Raw genomic sequence first — 19,009 nt, forward strand, 5'->3', positions numbered from 1 at the left:
ACATCCTCCTCTCCCACCTGCCCCTCTGATCTCTCCGCCCTCTGTGGGTCCTGGGGAATACACTGGGTTGCTTCTATGCCCCATCTTGTTTGATGGGACACAATGCTGCCGACCCTCAGCTCTAGGCTATGCCTGTAGGGGGCAGGTTCATCATGGCCACTCTCTACTACTTTCTTTCCCAAACCTTGTTTCTGTCACACTTCAAATGGCATTTCGTCCTGTAGGGCCACAAAGGATGTAGTATGTAGACAAAGGGCGCCCAGTCCACAGCAGAGGGGGCTGGAAAGAATGGTCGGTGCAATTGTTTCTTCTGGTTATCTTCCTGGCCAAAGGAGGCTGGACTGGAGCAGCATACTCTTTAGAAAACGAAGAGATTATTTCAACACCTATCATCTTCTGTGGTGCTAGGGATGAAAGCCTTTGAGTACCAGGCAAACAGTCTCCCAGCAAGCTACTTCCCTAGCCCACCCGATGAATTTAAAATCCACTAGGGTTTCTCTCCAAAGAGTTGTTTTATTTAAAAAGTGAGGGGTAGATTTAACTTTTTCATTGTTGTTGTTTTGAGAAAGGGCCTCACTATGCAGACCAGGCTGGCCTCGAGTTCATAGAGATCTGCCTGCCTCTGCCTCTGTAGGGGTGAGATTAAAGGCAATGAACTTTTAAAAGCAGGAGTTATTTGCTAAGGGAAAAGCATTAGCAAGGACACCATGGACAGTTTCCCTGTGACCCCACTGCCGGAGAGAGAGAAAAGCTCCATTCACTGAGGCCGAGTGAAAGCAAGAAAGGCTTTATGTTTGTTTTGCTTCTGCTTTTGTTTATGAGGGAGGGTATCATGTAGCCCAGGTTGGCCTCAAACTCCTGTGTAGATGAGGATAACCTTGACCTACTCTACTTGCCTTTAACCACCCAGGTGCTAAGATTACAGGCATGAGCCACCACATCCATTTATTTTTATTCTTAATTAGAAATGCCAGGCCAGTGCGATGGGCCACTGAGTAAGGGAACTTGCCCTGTCCACTTAAGTTTGATCGCTGTGACCTTCAGGGTGGCCAGAGCTTACACACACACACACACACACACACACACACACACACACACACACTTAATATTATTTTAAAATGCCAAGCATCAAGGAGACTACTAAAGGTGGGAGACCAGAGAGGGAAGACAGTGGGACCTTCCAGATTCTGGACCATAGATGAGCTACTGGCTTTTCCCTGTAGCTCTTTTTATTTTGACCCTTTATGCCCCTGACTTAAAGAGGTCTGCGTACTGTACCCTCTTCCCACATCCCTTGTGTCTTTACTTTCTCTGGGATTGTATTTTCTAATAAATGATATTTGAGAAGACAAAGCTGCCATTACTGAAGATTGGTTGATGTGTGAATGTTTGGATTAAAACATCCAGGGGGAGGGGTGTTATGTGCCTCAGTGCAGACATGGGACAGTTTTACAACTGTCAGCTCGCAACCAAAGCTTCAGGGCAAAAACCCTGCTGCAGCCGGCCTGACAGGTTAGGGTCAGCCACTGTTCCCACATGTCAATTAAAGGGAGAGAAGGTTTATGCAGTGTGACCACACTGGAAAGATATAAACGGGTCCTGTGACACCCATTCCCCCCCTCCCAAGTTCATCTTCAGGGTCCTGACAGGACCCCTAGGTCAAAATAGAGGGAGGTATGCATAGTTAAGTTGTCTTGGTCAAGGTGTGACAGCACCTCTTATGGTCACAGCTGGAGTCTTTCAAGGCATTCCCATAAATTGTTATCGATTGCTCCTACTGAGCCAGGCGGTGGTGGTGCATGCCTTTAATACAGTCCCAGCACTCCAGAGTCAGAGGTAGGTGGATCTCTGTGAGTTCAAAGCCAGCCTGGTCTACAGAGCGAGTTCCGGGACAGGCTCCAAAGTCACAGAGAATTGTAAAAGTAAATTGAAAAAAATAAATTGCTCCTAGTGTCCAGACATGATTGCTACAAGATGATATGGTCCTGGGTGCAATGTTTCAATGATGTATACATGATAAATAAATAAATCATCTTGGAGGGAGTTCCAGGCTAGCCTGGGCTACAAGTTCTGAAAGGGAAAGAAAAAAAAAAAAAAAAACAGAGGAGAATGAATAGTTAAAGAAAAACTAGTTTGAAAGTGCTTGTTAGTGTTTTTGAAATTGTTAGAGAGGGATCAAAACTGTGAATAATAAAAGATTCAGAACAGCCATAGTTAAAAATTGGCAGAATATTTAGCAATTGACCACGCAGTGTATTTCCGTTGCATATACATTTTAGGTTAATGATGATGAGTGACAGCATGTCAGGATCATCAGTCTGTCCTAACTTTCTTCTCAAGAATACATTTAAATGTTTGTTTTAAAACATGGCTGGGGTGGCAACTGCACCAGCACTGTGCCGGCTACCATGCTTCACACCATGCCCTGCGGGTTTTACCTTCGCTGCAGGGATGTGCTGTAAACTAGTAAAGGCCTGGCTGCTAGTGCAGTAGCCTGGGGGGAGTTCTAACTAAATCTCTATTGTTCTAATAAAAAACCGCAATATTCAAATGGCAGGGTGAAACCCTTCGGACTCAAGAGAATTAGAATAGAAACTTTCTCTACTTGCTGGTATCCTGGAAGCCACTCCCTTCCACAACGCCCCAAACAAAACTCCTCTCTGAGCCAGGTGGCCGTCTTTAATCCCAGCACTCTGGAGGCAGAGGCAGCTGAGTTTGAGGCCAGCCTGGTCTATAGAGCAAGTTCTAGAATAGCCTTCAAAGAAAGCAATACAGAGAAACTCTGTTTCAAAAAGACCCTACCCCCCCCCCAAAAAAAAAAAGCTCTTCCTATCTCTGTGAGTTTGAGGCCAGCCTGGTCTTCAAGGAGAGTTCCAGGACAGACTCCAAACCAACAGAGAAACCCTGCCTCGAAAAACCAAAAGCTCCTCCCAGCTCCTGCTAATGCCGCCTCTCTAAGCACAGGTTAACTTTATTTAATTAATGCAAATGCAACACATTTTTACCTAGTTAATAAATGCACTAATAAACAAAGGTAATACATCTTTACATCATCCAAGTATTATTCCGCAGCATAAACAAATGTAACACATCTTTGCCTAGTTCTAACATTCCACAACCATGATGATCATCAACTCTAACCCTCTTATGAAGTCTCAAACTCGGTGATCGTTTAGTTGGAAAGTGAGCCTGTTGTAGGACTGGGTACAGGGTTCCAGTGGGTCTTGGACGCCAGCGGGCAGGGAAGTCACCAGGAGGGCCTTGTACGTGTCTCCTTACCAATGTAATAAAAAGTCTAGCAGCGGAAGGCGACCTTGGTGGATTGGAGCCAAGAAGCACAATAGAGTTACACCATGCAACAAAGCTCATGATGGAGGGAGTTGCAGAGGCAGCCTCAGCGTAAGAGCGGAAGGAAAGAGAGAAAGTCCAAGGGCTTGCCTTTCATGAGAGCATGCAGCGCATGCGCATAGGGAGTGCTCTCCAGCAGGTACAGTGTTGCATCTTGGCTGCTGCTGCTGCTGATTGTCCTGTTAGGCCCCTGAGAGTGGGCCAGTGTAAATGCCTGAAAGCTAACACCTTCTCCCAACAGTTTTCTTGGTCACGGTGTCTCTTCACAGCAACAGAAAAGTAACTAAGGAAGAAATCCAGACCTCTATCAGGTAGGTATCCATGTTGACCAGCGATGGGCACTTTGAAGGGCTTGTCTTTCATTTGTCTGTTGCTACGATATAATATACCGAGGAAAGCAACGTAAGAGTTCATTTTAGCTCGCAGTTCAAGGTACAGTCCGTCATGATAGGGAGGTCAAGGCCACAGGGACTTGTAGCTGGTCGTGAGTGGAGTCTGCAGTCAGAAAACAGCAATGAATGCATAGAGAAGCTAGTGTTGCGGCTGAGATGGATTTCTCTACCGGTCTAGCATCTCCTGCTTAGGAAAGGTTCCACCCACAATTAAGTTGAGTCTTCCCACATCAATCAGGATTATCTTCCACGGGCATTCCCAGAGGCCCATCTCCAAGGTGATTATAGATTCTGTCAAGTTGATGATTAACAGGAATGTCAGGAAGATGATTGAGTTCCCTGGGTAACAGAAAGTAGGTCAAATTCTGGGAGGGTTTAGGAAAAGCAGGCTCCTCCTAAGTTCCAGGAGGTTCCAGGTCCCTCTCCCTCCTTACCTCACTTCCCGTTTCCTTCCCTATCTCTCTTGTCTCTCCCTGGTTCCCTGGCCCCAGTTTAAGATTGACTGCTCCCTGCCCACCTTCCCAGCTTCTCTTAGCCCAGGGGAAGGTTCCAGCCCACCCCTCTTGCTGGCTGGGGGCTCCTTTCTGCCCCTGTCCCTCCCACCCAGAAGCCACTTTGGGCTCCCTGTCCTTCTCCCTAGACCTTTGTGTTCAGGAGCCACCAGAGCTGGTTGCCTTCGCCTTTTTGTCCGTTCTGTCATGGGCTCTCTGTCAACAGCTTCTGAGGAGTCTGCATCTGGTCTGGCTCAGAGTAGCTTGCCGGAAAACTAGAGCTTGTTCTGCTCTTAGGACCATTTTTGGTTTTTTTGAGACGGGGTTTCTCTATATAGCTCTGGTTGTTCTGGAACTCACTTTATAGACCAGGCCTCAAACTCACAGAGACCCACCTGCCTCTGGCTCTGGAGTGCTGGGATTAGAGGTGTGTGGGTGGCACCACCACCTGGCCTGGGACATTTATTTTTAAACGGACTGGCCATGGCTCGTTTACCATTGTCCACTCTCATGTTTCCTTCTGCAATGGCCACTTTGGTCATTGTTTACTTCCACCCACTACACAAACCAGGCTGGCCTCCAACTGGCAGAAATCCTCATGCCTCTTTGTCCCAAAGCTGGAGTCATAGGTATGTGCCACCAAACCTTGTGCAACTCTCTGGCGTCTCCTTTATTATTGCTGGGAGGAAAATCACAGCATCTAGCACGCACACACCAGGCTCTGCCTACACCATCTCTACCTCCCAGTCTCCAACGCACACCCCTAACTGGTACTGTGAGTCTCAGACCCCAGGGAACCCCCAGGTCATCACTAGGCAGCTGATGGTTACTGGGTGGTCATGACTGGGCCAGTTTCCTGTCTTGGTTCTTTGCTGCCCCATGGAGGCTTCTAGAAAACACAAATTCCTAACTCCCATGCAGAAAGATGTTGGTAGATGATGGCCTTGTCCCTGAAATGGGGGAGATGGGGGCACCTGAAAAGGACAGACTTTCTGGTCTCAAGTGTGTGTAACCCGAAGGTTAAGCTGCTGTAAATTCATAGTCACCAAAACCTCCATTGAGTCAATGGTTCCGGGTCCTTTGTCTCAAAAACTGGGAACACACCGATGGACAACAGAGGATGTGTTTTAAAGGGGATTTTTATTGTAGAAACCTTAAGGATTTAATGTAGAGAAAGCAATCAGAGCTCCTGTGTAGGAGGATTACAGGAAAGATTAAGATTTTTGGGGCATAGCTGGGTGTTGTTGGTGCACGCCTTTAATCCCAGCACTTAGGAATTTGAGGCCAGCCTGGTCTACAGAGCTAATTAATTCCAGGACAGCAAGAGCTACAAAGGGAAACCCTGACTCAAAAGACCAAAACAAACAAACAAAAAGGAATATGTGAGCACCCCCTGGGTCTCAAGACCTGGGAAAAACTTGCTGCCCAAATTAGAGGTCACACCTCCTCCCTCTGGTATCCTAACCTGGGTGGAACTCATTTCCTAGTTCCTCAGAAAACCTCAGGCCCAGCTTTCCAGGTTAGAAACTTTATCTTCCACCCTCTGGACTCAGTTGGAGCTCATTTCCCAGGACCTTTGAACCCAAGTGGAACACACTCCCCAAATCAGAGGCCATATCCCCCTCCCTCCCTCTGGTACCCTAACCCCAAATGTATAGAATCCATGAGCAGCTCACTCACCAGTATCTCAGGACCTGAACAGAGTTTGCACCCAGTCAAAGGCCACATCTCCTGCCTCCCAGCACGCTGCTCCCTAACATTACAAGACCTACATGGACCTTGTCCCCCAGCATCTCAGAGTCCACATATCCACTGCCTCCCAGCCCTGACTCCTTAATCTCCAGAGTCTTATCCCCTCCCTCCAATTCCTTAACCTCTGTAGGCTCATACCCACAAGGTACACCTGCCTCTTTCCTCAGGTCAGAGGCCACATCCCTGCCAACGCTGACAATCTAACCCTCTCTCAAATCACCCACTGGTGAGATCAGAAACACACCTGCCCCTAGCTGAGCAGGCACTACCTCAACTACCCCAATTAAGAAGCAATACATGGGGCCCCAAGACTAAACTTCAAGCCTCCCATAGTACCCACAGTAATGGTCAGCAATGAGAACAGCATAGATAAAATTCCAAAGAGCTTGAGTTACAGCTGGAATTAAAGACCTGGATTGTGAAAGGGATCGTGGAGAACAATAAGTGCAACTTTGTTGCTATGACAAACAATAAGCGCAACTTTGTTGCTATGACGAACAATAAGCGCAACTTTGTTGCTATGACGAACAATAAGTGCAACTTTGTTGCTATGGCGAACAATAAGTGCAACTTTGTTGCTATCAAGCCTGATTGACGGGGTTGGCTGGGGCTCATCAGAGAGATCATCAAGCATTTTGAACCAAAGGGTTTGTGCTTCGTTGGTTTCAGAGGACCTCAAGGAGCATTATATCTACCTGAAGGACTGCCCCTTCTTTACTGGCCTGGTGAAATCCATGCACTCAGGACCAGCAGTCTGAGAAGGGCTGAATGTTGTTAAGACAGACCAGGTGATGCTCAGAGAGACCAACCCTGCAGACTCTGAGTCTGGGACCATCTGTGGAGGCGTCTGCATTCAAGTTAGCAGGGACATCACTCACAGGAGAGAAGGAGGCGAGCTTGTATTTCATCCTGGGAAGCTGGGGAATTATAGGAGCTGTACACAGAACTGGATCTATGAGCGTCAGGAAGGCACGTCTACTTACCCCTGTTCTTGCAGACAAGAGACCAGCAACTCTAGATATTTCTGGAATTTCCTTTGACTTGGAAAGAACCTCTGGGAGCTATAACTCCCTGTTCAGTGTTAAGTGATAGAAACACTGATGGAAACCTAAACTTGAAATTAAGAACTCAATGGTGGAACGGGGGTTAGGGAGGTGGGTAAGAGGGTATAAGCATTTGTGTGGGAACCTGTTTGGACCCCCAGAACCCATGTGAAAACAGGGTGCAGTAAGGCAGGTATCTGTAATCCCAGCATGCACTATTGAGAGATGGGAGACAGAGGCAGGAGAGTCTATGCAAGCTCTCAGGCCAGCTAGCCTGGCCGGACAACAGCAAAGAGAGATCCTGACTCAAACAAGGCAGAGAGGTGAGGGAGGACTGGCGGCTGAGGTTATCTGCTGCCTTCCACATGCACACTATATCAAATACATGCCCACACCCACACTGACAGACAAGCACAAACATACACTCACATGTCACAGCTTTATTTTTTGACTTTTTTTTGTTTGTTTGTTTGTTTTGAGACAGGGTTTCTCTGTGGCTTTGGAGGCTGTCCTGGAACTCACAGTCAGGGCTTCTGTCTCAAAAAATAAATAAATAAAAATAAAAACCCAAAACAAACAAAAAACTAAATGGGGCTGAGGAGATGGCTCAGTGGTTAAGAGCACTGGCTGGTCTTCTAGAGGCCCTGGGTTCAATTCCCAGCACCACATAACAGCTGTCTATAACTCCAGTTCTAGGGCTTCTGATACTGTCACACAGATATACATGCAGACAAAACACCAATGAACAGGAAATAAAAATAAATTGTGTATATAGAAAATAAAATAATAGTGATGCACTTCACACTCTGAAAGTCCACAAGTGCCAACCCAAAACGAGTATAGCCAGCAAAACTATCAGTCACAAATGAGGGAAATGAAAGAATAGTTTTTCATAAGAAATGCAGGCTAAAAGAATTTATGGCTATTAAGCAAGCCCTACAGGGGATATTAAAAAAAAAATTCAGACTGACATGAAGAATAAACACATTCTAAAAACTACAGGAAACAAAATAAACAGCATTAATATACTGGTTAAGTGAGGAGAACTAAAAACACTAGACACTACAAAATCATCAAAATGACAGGAATACACACCTTTCTTATTAAAGATCTACTTACTTTTAAAAGTTATTTCTGTGCATAAATATCTGTGTGTAGTGCAGATTCTAATTCTAGCACTCAAGTGGCAGAGGCAGAGGCAGGCAGATCTCTATTCGAGGCTAGCCTGGTCTACAGAGCTATTTCCAAGCCAGCTAGAAATCCTGTCTCAAAAAAAAAAAGTCTGTGTGTAGATATGAGCATGTACTCATGGGTGCTGTCAGCTCCTCTAGAGCTGGGGTTACACCTGTGAGCCACCCAATGTGGGTGCTGGGAGCTAAATTCAGTCCTATACAAGAGCAGTATGACCAGGTATGGTGGCATACATCTTTAAACCCAGCACTAGGGAGGAAGAGGAAGGTGTCTCTGGGTGTTCAAGGCCAGCCTGGTCTACATAGAGAACTCCAGGCTAGCCAGAGCCACAAAATGAGACTCTCTCTCTCTCTCTGTCTCTGTCTCACACACACACACACACTCTCTCTCACACACTCACACACATGCACACACACACACACACTCTGACACGCACGCGCTCACACACACACACTCTCTCTCACACACACACAATACACGCTCTTATTTACTGAGCCATCTCTCCAGCCCTACCTTTGCTGTCTATTTAAACCAAAACCTAGGGGCTGGAGAGATGGCTCAGCGGTCAAGAACACTTGCTTCCACAGGCCCCATGACTCCAGTTACAGGGGATCAGACACCCTCTTCTGGCTTCTATGGGCAGCAGGGCACTCATGGAGCACAGACGTGCATGCAGGCAAAACACCCCCACACATTAAAAAAATAAATAATAAGAACACCTAACTTTCATGCCAAGACCCTAAAGATGGGGCCACTGGGCCTCTTTGTTTCTCTTGCTCACATCGTCACACTGAATAAAGCCCTTTGCCTTGTCTTCTCCAGAGGACAGGAGGTCAAGCCTAGTTTGTTAGGGTTGTCAAGGGCCAGACCCTGACCACAACTGCAACAGGTTTGTTTATCCCTTAATCTTGTGCTAGCTCTCCTCAGCAACGTGCAACAGTCTCTCTCTCTACTTATTTATTTATTGGTTTTTTGAGACAGGGTTTCTCTGTAGCTTGGAGCCTGTCCTGGAAGTAGTTCTGTAGACCAGGCTGGCCTCGAACTTCCAGAGACCCGCCTGCCTCTGCCTCCGCCTCCCAAGTGCTGGGACTAAAGGCGTGTGCCACCAGCACCTGGCTGTGCAACAGCCTCTTAAATTAGCCTGATGGTTGGTAGTTGCAGAGTGTCTTAATATACTTGACATCAGCCTGGGAAAGTGGATATGCGTCATCAGTTCTGTCAACAAGCACAGGCTGAAAGGCTGAATGTATTGGTGCTCCCTCATGGCTTGCCATCATTTGCAAAAAGAATACAGTTTAAGGGATGCTTCTAGAAATGTGCTCTGGGTCCTATATCAGGTACCTGATTAGGACAATTCTTTGCATTCAAAAAAAGCTTACAGTCCTAACTTATAATACCAGAGAGGACATCCCTTGCGGTATGTGACAGTTTTCAGCTCTTAGAGCAGAATTGTGGCCCAGAAGTAAGCCCCAAGATGGAGGTATTGTGGCTCCTTTCAAGGACTCTACCCAGAAGTCTTTAAATCATGCCAGTGGATATTCAGATTTCACACATGGGGATTCTGTGGGGCTTCCAAGGGAATTGTCTTCGGTAAACAGTAAAAAGTGTTACTCTCTGTTTCTAAGTGCTTTTGTGGCATTTCAGCCATTGTGGACATGTCCCTGTGGAGCTTTTAAAAGTTTGAACTCGAATCTGGTGAGTCTTAGTTAAGGATATTTCTTAGCCAAGTGGGGTAGAAATCTGAACCCTCCTAAGGGAGTGAAAATGAGAGAGCTGGGGTTGGGAAAGGGAGGTCCCCAGAGAGCAGAGTCATAAGGAAGCCCACAGGGCTGGGTTTTGAAGTTGAAAGGGGTAATAAAAAAGTGAAGTCATCCAACACTGAGGTTTGTGGGGCAAAGATTAGTGTGGATTTGAAAAATGAAACATAGCCAAGCATCGGTGGTGGCAAACTTTAATTGCAGCACTCAGGCAGATCTCTGTGAGTTCGAGGCCAGCCTGGTCTACAGATGTCGGGGCCCACTAAGATGGCTCCGATTCATCTTGGCTCAAAGTCAAAACTGTCCTTAGTAAGTCAATAAGACCTGAAGGTCTAAGGCATGGCTACAGTAAGATGTTTGATTTGGCGTTGGGTGTCTTATCTAAATAAAAACAAATTTGATATGAGGTGTGATTACTCTTGACCCTCAAGGCCAGATAAGGAGACATTGAATCTAAGGTATGGTTACCAAATCCTTGGAGAATTGAGGAAGAAAGTCTGTTTGTTCCTTATACGAGATACTATGTTCCCCTTTTTAGTTAAGGTATTCAATTCAGTATTGACTGAATTGCCCTCCAGACTCTATCCTGTGTCTCTGCCTTTTTCTTAATGTCTCTACCTACCTTTCTCAATCCATATTCCCCCTCTCAGCTATGCCACGGGGACAAGTAGGCTGGATCTGACTGCAGCCCCTTGAAGACAGCTTCCCACATACAGACTGAGTTCCAGGACAGCCAGGGGTCTGGGCTTACACAGAGAAACCCTGTCCAAAAAAAAAAAAGAAAGAAAAAAAGAAATCTGTATAGTATTCTATGCTGTGAGGAAATCCTGCTAGTTGGAACACCTTCTTCCACAAACAACACTGGCGAGTGACCTTCTCAGGGTCAGGTGAGGAGTCAGACACTGTGGCTGCTCAAAGGACCAAATGTGTGGATGAAGCCAAGGAGTTCACAGTATTGCAAGGCAGGCAGCCATGAAAACAAACACAGCCTTCCCCAAGTTGCTCAGAGTCTGTCTTCTTGAATTTAGCCAGCAAGATGGAAAATAATTACTTAAGAATATGTATTTGTACAGAATGTATATAAATTTTTTTATCATTCATTTCCTGACACAGACTCACATTGTATCAGGCATTAGATATAATCCAGAGATGAGTTTAAATATGTAGGAGAGACAGGCATAGTGATTCAAACTTGTGACCCTAGCACTCAGGAGGCTGATACAAGATGTCTTAGTTGAGGTTTCTATTGCTGTGATAAAACATCATGACCAAAAAGCAAGTTGGGGGAGAAAGGGTTTATTTGGCCTACGCTTCCACATCATAACCCACCATTGGAGGAACTCAAGCCCACTTACTAACACACACACACGCACGCACGCACACACGCACACACACACACACACACACACACACACAGTACCTATACCTCTCTGGCTTTCTCTCTGTCCCCCCCCCCCCTCCTGCTTTCGGTCGGCTACCAGCTACCCCTCTTCTTTTCTCTCTTCTCTCTCTCTCCCTCCCTCTCTCCTCTTCTGTTCCCGGTGTGTCTATGTCTCTTCCCTTCCCCCCACTCCCCTTTCTAAATAAACTCCTCATTGAAGCTCCGTCTGCCTGGCGTGTTATTCCCTCCGCCTCGGCCACCCTCACCTGCTATGGAACCTGCTGTGCTCTCCCACGTGGTCCCTTACCTTGGGACCCCACTCACTGGGGACCCTCACTGGGGACCACCCCCCACCCTTCTCCAGCCTTTATTCTTATAACTGCAACGAAAGAACAACACTTGGTGTCCAAACTCAGGATGAAGTTTTTAAAGGCAAAACACCGCAAAGATGCATCGAAGTTAGATGAAGGTCAGAGTAACCTGGAAATGTGCTTTTCTGGCAGAGCACAGTAGTTATTTTAGACATAAGTTGGTAATTATTTTGGTTAATGTATCTGGGCAGTGGTCAGTGCCCTGTATGGGGGAGGGGGTGTCTCTGCAAACCCCGTGTCCAGCACAGTAGCAATCCACGTGAAGCAAGAAGGAAATCCAGTTCGGCTGGGTCTGCAGCATTTGGATGACTCTCTGTGTGCACTGTGTGTGCACACATGTCTGTCCAGTTTCTCTTCTTCATAAGTATTCTGTGAATTGGACCAGGGCTCATCCTGATGACTCCACTTTAAAAGAAGTAAAGAAGGAATTTCTAGATAATACTGTAAGACCTGCAGAGAGTGGATCTTCATGCTCCCACTCAGGAAAGGAGACACCCCAAATCACTCATAAGAAGCGGTCTTGATGCAAATAGCATGAGGATTTTTTATTCCAAGTGCACTGGAGTCCACAGTCATACACCACACAGGGGCAGAGGACTGAGGACCTCGAGAGCAGAATTGAGTATTTTCACTAGGCCTAAAAGCAAGGTCATGGGATAGTTCAAAACTTGGAATGGTTAGTAAGGTTTCCTAGGTTACAGAGATTTAGCACACCTGCAAGGTTAGGGGGTTTTTCTTTCTCAAGAACCAGCCAGCGGGCTCAGTGGCCTTGTCCTTGAGCGGCTGGGAGAATGTACTTCCCAGTCAGGGAGTTATCTGTATCTATTGGCAGAGGCTCTTGTTTTCTCTGTCTTTCCCTTTTTGCTATGAGTCCCATATTTTAGTTATTCATTTTCTTTATGGACAGGATGACCCATAACAGTTCAGACTGTTGTTGTGGATAACACCATTCTTCAGAAACTAGGTGATTATGAATAATAATAATTTCCAGAAACCAGTCATCATGGCCAAGCTATTTCATGTGTTTTTCGTTTTTCCTGAGCTTTGCATGCAGCTAGGGTGATTTTTAAATATATGCTAATGGACTTTTTCTAAATTTCTGACTTTTAGTGGTCATTAGAGAGTTAAGCTGTATTTTCATCCTTTCAATACCAATCCTTAAGAACTGGGTGTTAGGGCTGCAGCATCTTATAGACGGCAGAATCCAACCCCTAAGAATCCAGAGACCAGATGTACTGAAAGGTTCTTGGAGGCTGTGGGTGAAAGCTTTAAGAGAGGGGGAGAGGAGATAGAGATCATGAACATAAGTCTAACTTTGGTAAAAACTTGGAGGGGAGGGAGAAATGGTCCAGTGGTTGAGAGCACTCACTATCACTACTCTTCCAGAGGACCCTGGTTCGAATCCCAGCACCTATATGACCGCTCATTACCATCTGTAACTTCATTTCCAGGGAATTTGGCTCCCCCTCCTGGCCCCTTCAGGCACTGCATGCCTGTGGTACACAGGTTTATAAGCAGGCAAATCATTCAAATTCATAAAATAAAATGAATAAAGTTGGAGGAAAGTGTATCTAGGAGAGCTTAAAATATATTTTACATTAAAGTATGCTAGCCTAAATAATTTATTAATAAGAGAAAATCTCGTGTGTTACAGAGAAGTGATAACAAGGCTGTGTAATGAGATTAAAGGTTCTGAACATGAGTCCAGCTTACAGGTGGATTGGGCAGGGAAAATAAAGTGAGTTTTTATGAACTATTATTAATCCTATTAACTATTATTAAGACCAGTTTAAAGCCAAATTTGAAGCAAGCTTTAATTAAATACTGGCCAGATATCCAGCCAGGTCCATCCAAATATATCCAGAAAATAGCCCTAAGTCACGGTTTGTGGTGGCTTAAATACTTCCTACCAGGTCCAATCAGGGGCAAGCACACATCCTGATGTAGTTCCTGCCTGTGAACCTCCCACCCATATGTGACTGAGCACATTCTGTGATGATGGGGCAAACATACTTCTTTAGAGCAGTGATAACATGTGGCTTGTTATCCCTCATAAACCACAGCCTCCAGCGTTTCAGGAACGGTCTGTTCTTGGGCAAGGGGCTTGCAGATCAGGGGGATTCTTGTTTCATGGATTTTCCGGCACAGTGATTAAAACTTAAAATGTAACTTTGGCTCTCACAGTACGGGGTGGGGTTTTAAGCTAAGAGTGTGTGTGTTTATGGGAAGGCTGGGGCTTTGAAGTGGGGAGCATTGTCAAATCATCTCAAGGTCTGGGGAAAAACTGAAGTACCAGGGGATGAGGGTAGGGTACCCGGTTCCTGGCATCGATGAGATCAGTGGGGCTGGAAGCGGTCAGCATGCTTGAGTGGCTTCCCTAGCAAGGCTGCAATGCAGGATGCATGCACAGGGTGAGTGGGTAGTTGGGTGCGATGAGGTGGGAGTTTTGCCAGAGGAGAATATTAGAGTGAGGATGCAAGAGAAGGGGGGGGGTGTTTGCTCTGATTCTTTCCCTCTGGAGAGACTTGAAACTCACTGGGATGTAGCCCAGGATGGCCCCAAGCTCACAGCAGCCCTCCAGATTCAACCTTTCTCGTGCTGGGATTACAGGTATGAGCTTCCTGTCTGATTAGGAGAAGGGTGGTTTCCAGGCTGGAGGTGACGGGTCATAATAGAGGAAAACAAGCGATGATGACAAGGGCTGTGGTCTCTGGGAAGTTCAGTAGTAGGTGAATAGCACCTGACACGGGGCCGTACATCCGCAAACCAGCACTCAGGAGGCTGAAGCAGGGAGGCCGTGAGTTCAAAGCTGGCTGAGGCTACACAGCAGGACTCTGTCTCAAAACAAACAAAAAACTAAACAACAAATCAAAGGAACAAAAAGAGCTAACTAAATCAGGGGCAAACGAGTTGGGAAGGCAGGGTGTGAAGCCACAACAGCGAGGGATGTGAAGAATAAGAAAGAATTGGAAAAAAACAGGCTGGGCGTTGGTGGTGCACGCCTTTAATCCCAGCACTCGGGAGGCAGAGGCAGGGGGATCTCTGTGAGTTTGAGACCAGCATGGTCTACAAGAGCTAGTTCCAGGACAGGTTCCAAAGCCACAGAGAAACCCTGTCTCAAAAAACCAAAAAGAAAAAAAAAATAAGCGGTGTACCTTTTAGTTGAGGCCTGGCAACATCTTTAAAGGTAAATATAATGAACTAGGGTTCTGTTGTCTTCTGCCAAAATGCCAGTCAGCCTGCCAATCCAAGGACTTCTTGTCTTCAGCAGCTAGCACTGGCCAAGGTAACTGCTTATCTCTGTGTACAGAGCTGGCCTCTGCCCTCTGGCTGGAAGGCTGATTCACCATTTTCTTCCAGTTGAGAGAGACCTCAAGGCTGAAGAAACCAGACCCTCACCCAGCCCCCTTTGGCAGCCATGACAGGCTGCAGAAAATACCCAGCAAGACAAAGGCCCCTGACTCAGCAATGTGCTGAGTTCCTGACCTTCTAGTCACTAGGAAACCATATACCCTCCATGTGGCAAGGAACCAATCAGATGTTAGCAGGCTGTATCTGGATGTGCTTTAGCAACCGCCTTGGGAGGGCCTATAGGCCATAGCAACCAGCTGACCAATCAACACAGGACAGGTCGCCCAAGCCCGGAATTGCACCAATCTTGAGACTGCTACAGACTCCAGTCACTCCCCTTACACACCCCAATAAATTCCCTGCCCCACGGTCCCTCTGGGTCTTTCTCCTTCCTCCTGCTGTGTCAGATGGACACAGAACCAGATTTAATATAGTTAACTCATTAATTAAAGACTCTTTGCTTTGTGATTTGGGGGTTCAAAATTTGGGCACAACAAAGGCAAAGCCAGATTCTCATAGCTTTTAAAGCTTTCTGGTTGCATGTTCTCCCAAAACAACTTTGAAGGTAAGAATAATGAAAAAATAAAATTAAACTGCACAAGGAGCTGGGCATGGTGTCACACGCTTTTGATTGCAGCACTGGGGAGGCAGAGGCCCTGGTCTCTGTGAGTTCAAGGCCAGCCTGGTCTACTAATCAAGGACAGCCAGGTCTGTTACATAGAAAAACCCTATCTCGAAACAACCTGCCCCCCCAAAAACAAACAGACAAACAAACAAACTGCACATGAATATGTAGCCCACTCAAAGTTATTTTTGTTTTTGTTTGTTTGAGTTACTTTGTTTTTGATAATTTACTTTTGCAATGCTGGGGATCAAGCCCAGGGTTTGGGCTTCTTAGGCCAGTGCTGTACCATTGAGCTGCATCTTCAAGCCTCATTTAAAAAAATTAAGAGATTGATTTTAGGAGCTGCACGTGGACGGCTATTGTAATAAAAGATGAGCAGCAGCTGCAGCAGTCTGGAAAGGAGGTTGACACAATTCCTTTGTGAGGTGTATTAGGATGAGATGAAAGCATCTAATGGCCATCACTGGGCCTTGAGGAGGAAGGGAGAGCCTTAGCCAGAAAGGACACAAATTAGGAGGATGTCCACTTGATGGGGTCTCAAAGGGAAGGAGGAGAGGCTTTCCTTTAACTTCGAGAGCAGCTTCATTAAGAGAAAGAAAGAGAGAGAGGTGCTGGAGAGATAGCTCATTAGTTAAGAGTGGTGGTGTTCTTCAGAGGACCCGGGTTCAAATCTCAGCATCCACAGCACAGCTAACCACCATCTGAATCTCCAGTTCTGCAGATTCTAAGTCCTCTTCTGGCCTCTCCAGGCACCGGGTATGCATGAGGTGCCCAGATAGACAGGCAAAACACCAGTTCACATAAAACAAAAATTAGTAAATCTTAAAAGTAAGGAACGGAGACTTCAGAGAGCAGCCTTGGGAGCGATCCTCCCAACAAATCCTCTTGGGGAGTCTCTCAGGTCTGGCTTTTTATAACCTTTTAGGGGTGATGGAAAGTTTTAATCATGTGATTTAGTAGAGCACAGGGTGTTGGGAGCACAACAGTCCTTGCACTCACAAACAGCACCCAGGAAACCTGGAATGTTAGACACACAGGGTTCCCACTTCAACGGTGGAGATGTGTAACCTGTTTTCCTCCCCCAGAAGGCTGGGGATAGAGATGGCTAACAGTCTCTGGAACACCCTCCCCACCCCCCCACCCCCAATAAGGTACTTGAAAGAGCACAGTGGATGGAGACAACTCAGGGGCTGCTGTTACAGCACACAACAGACAGAGCTGCAGAAGTGTTTCCTGAGGCATGCTGTGGACTCAGGTCTCAAGTTGCAGTCCCATGCTCCAACTGCTATTTTACTAAACTTTTCCTTCAAGTTTTATGTATATGAGTGTTTTGCCTGCATGTATGTATATGTCACTCCAAGTGTGCCTGGATCCCCTGGAACTGGAGTTAGGGATGATTTTGAACCACCTTGTAGATGCTGGAAACCACCCAGGTCCTCTATAAAAGCCAGTGCTCTTAGGCACTGAGCCAGCTCTAGCCTCTAAAAGCTGTTTTGCCTTATTATTATTATTTTAAATTATTTTGAGAGACAGGGTCTTGTATAACTTGTTATATACTGAAGATGACCTTGAACTCCTATCTTCCTATCTCTGCTCCTGGACTGCTGGGGTTACAAACCTGTGCCACCATACCCAGCTTTATACTCAGAAAGAGGAGGGGGGCAGGGAGATGGCTTAGAATGTTCTGTCAAGACTGATGTCCTGAGCTCAATCCCCTGGACCCACTTGGCAGAAGGAGAGAACCAAGTCTCAAAAATTGTTCTCTGCCCTTCACATGAGTACTATGGTTTAAGTTCACACAAACATATCCTAAAATAAATACATTTAAATGTAAAATTTAAAAACCATTGAGTGTGGCAGTGTGGTGGTGCATGCCTTTGTCCTACCACTCAGGAAGCAGAGGTAGGCAGATCTCTGAGTTCCAGGACATCCTGGTCCACAGAGCAAGTTCCAAGAGAGCTAGGGCTGTACAGAGAAACCTTGTCCAGAAAAACAAAGCCAAAAACAACAAAAAAGTCTTTGTTAAGAGAATGTGGAGAAGATTAAAAAAAAAAAAGAAAAGAAAAGAAAAAAGATGTTCTGACCTAGGTTGAGGAGATGGTTCAGATTCAAACAAAACGAAACCCTCAGGTAATTAGTGGCTGTGATCCCATATCTACAGGGCAAAGACATAAGGATCCTGCAGGCTCCCTGAGCTAGTCTATCTGAAATGGTGAGTTCCAAGTCCAGTGATAGACCTTGTCTCAAAAAAATATGGGAGACAGTTGGCAGTGCACGCCTTTAGTCCCAGCGCTAGGGAGGCAGAGGCAGGCAGCTCTGGGAGTTTGAGGCCAGCCTAGTCTACAGGGCTAGCTCCAGGGCAGGCTCCAAAGCAATACAGAGAAACCCTGTCTCGAAAAACAAAAACAAAACAAGCAAACAAAAAAATGGGGGACAGTGATAGAGGAAGACACCTACCAGTGGCCTTTGGCTTCCACTGGAAGCATGGGTTTGAACACATCGAGGGACAGAGTATGAGGATCAGGATCGGCCAGCCAGGCTTGGTGGTTGACCTCTTAAATCCCAGCACTGGGCAGGCAGATCTCTGAGTTTGAGGCCAGCCTGGCTTACAGAAGTAGTTCCAGAACAGCCTCCAAAGCAATACAGAGAAACCCTGTCTGGGGTGGGGGGTTAGGAGGAGGAACCTCTAAGAGGTTCTAACAGCTCATTTAATAACCAACTTCAAGGGAACTCTTTTGTTTGCTTGTTGTTGGAGACAAGGTTTCTCTGTGCAGTTCTAGCTGTCCTGGAACTCACTCTGTAGACCACACTTGCTACGAGCAGCTTTCCCAGCAGCCTTATTTTTCCATGACACATGCTGGTCTCGACTCAGAGATCTGCTGGCCTCTACCTCTGGGAGTAAAGGCAAGTGTCACCACTGCCTGTAGGGTAAAGTTTCTACGTAAAGCAGTTCCTCTTGTCGTTGGGAAGTTGAAGAAGTCGGTATTGTTTGTTATAGCCTGGAGTGGAGGAACATTTACAGGAAAGGATAGTGCAATCTGTTAAATTCTGTTAAGGAGTGGGATACCAGAGTTGAAAAGGACCGACTAATTGAGTGAGATCAGTAAGGGCCTCAAGCAGACATTGACTTCATCTATCATCCATCCATCCATCCATCCATCCATTTATCTATTTATCCATCCATCTATCATCCATCCATCCATTTATCTATTTATCCATCCATCCATCCATCCATTTATCTATTTATCCATCCATCCATCATCCATCCATCCATCCATCTTTGGTTTTTCCAGACAGGGTTTCTCTG

Source organism: Phodopus roborovskii, unplaced genomic scaffold (assembly GCF_943737965.1).
Source record: "Phodopus roborovskii unplaced genomic scaffold, PHOROB, whole genome shotgun sequence".
NCBI classification, from domain to species: Eukaryota; Metazoa; Chordata; class Mammalia; order Rodentia; family Cricetidae; genus Phodopus; species Phodopus roborovskii.